The following is a 1,538-nucleotide window of genomic DNA, read 5'->3' on the forward strand; positions in this document are numbered from 1 at the left end:
CCCTCTTCCTATACATAAGTTCATATCCTGTGATTTGGTTTTCCTGTCCCGTCTGTGCCGGGGCGATCCATGAAAGTAAAATGCTTGTTTCTGATTTGGCTTCTCCCTTAAAGTCGGTTGGTTGGGAGGGAACTGGAATTAAACCGAAGAGATAAATTCATTTCTCCACACATCTTGCACTATTCATTATAATTACAGTCATGCACTTTGTGGTAAGAGTTATTGCCACAAGATCCAGATCAAGTTGTATTTCAGAAGACGCAGTCATTTCAGCCTCATTAGCACAGTGCAGACACACAGTACACAGTTACTTCATGCTGAAAAAAATATCTGACTTTTTCATAAGAACTAAATAACAAGACTTTTGAATTTCTTGTTCTTAGTTAACTATTCTCATAAACTATTTTCACTCTTGAGGAAGCCAGTTGAAGTGTTTGTTGACAGCCTGGAGATGTTTGTGTGTTTACAGCTCTGGTTCTCAATTGTAACCCCCTAATGAGAATCCATGACTAAAAAATTGAGCTGAAAAATTGTTTGTGACTCTCCCAGTTAAACTTTGAATTTGTTCAGTTTGTATTTTATATATTTTTTGTATTGTTAGTTTGGTTCTTGTCTGACAAAAACAAACCATTCTCACCTCCTGTCTTAGCGATGATTTGAAGGTCTGGAGAAAGGGGTCCATCACCAACTGAGGTGTAGGCCAGAACCTTAATGTAGTAGGTCTTATTGGGGATCAGGCCCTGGATGGTTACGAAGTTCGACCCCCGCACAATCTGCTTTTCCCAGAGGTTGACGTGCTGGCTGGAATCCATGGTGTAGTAGACTCGGTAGCCCATGATCTGCCCGTTAGCCTCCTCTGGCTCATCCCAGTGGATAACAGCTGTGGTGGTGCTCAGCATGTGACCTCTGACCTGCCTTGGTGCCGTGCTGGGTGCCTGCTCAGCTGTTTTGGCCTCGATGCTCTCGCTGGGTGGCCCTCGCCCGATGTTGTTGACAGCCACCACCCGGAACTCGTAGTCCGAGTATGGGCTGAGACCCCCCACGCTATACCGAGTGGTGGCTACACCATCGATCTCCTTGTACGAATCCTCCGAGTACTTGGACTTGTGTTGGATTATGTAGTAGGACACTGGCTCAGGATTGCCAGAGTCCCAAGTCAATGTTATGCTGGTGGCTGTGCGCTCTGTCACCACAGGAATACCAGGAGCCTTGGGCAATGCTGTGATGATAATTATTACATAAATATTAATAAAAATGCAAATTATACTGCAAACATTACAAAGTTATACCTCTGTAGAGTAATTTATGTTATAGTCCATAAAGACTTTATTTTAATTTGTTGATGGTTGAATAATATTGATGACATTCATTTACCAGCCCACTGCACTCGATACTGATGATATACCGTGTATCTGGAGTCATAAGAGACTCGTACGATGTGTTCTTTCTATTAGTCAGGTGGATAGTCTTACTAATATTTCACTTTCTTAGTTTACATTTGTAAAAAAAAAAAATAAATAAAAAAAAAAAAAAAAAAA

At 41.5% G+C, this 1,538-nt stretch overlaps 1 pseudogene; it reads right to left on the reverse strand.

Moving 5' to 3' along the window:
• Window positions 1-637: 637 nt before the first annotated feature.
• On the reverse strand, window positions 638-1,219 carry LOC147820083 (receptor-type tyrosine-protein phosphatase delta pseudogene; annotated as a pseudogene).
• Window positions 1,220-1,538: the final 319 nt, after the last annotated feature.

Source organism: Seriola lalandi, unplaced genomic scaffold (genome assembly GCF_002814215.2).
Source record: "Seriola lalandi dorsalis isolate HSWRI2012SDOR001 ecotype SW California unplaced genomic scaffold, Sedor1 jcf7180002002169, whole genome shotgun sequence".
NCBI classification, from domain to species: Eukaryota; Metazoa; Chordata; class Actinopteri; order Carangiformes; family Carangidae; genus Seriola; species Seriola lalandi.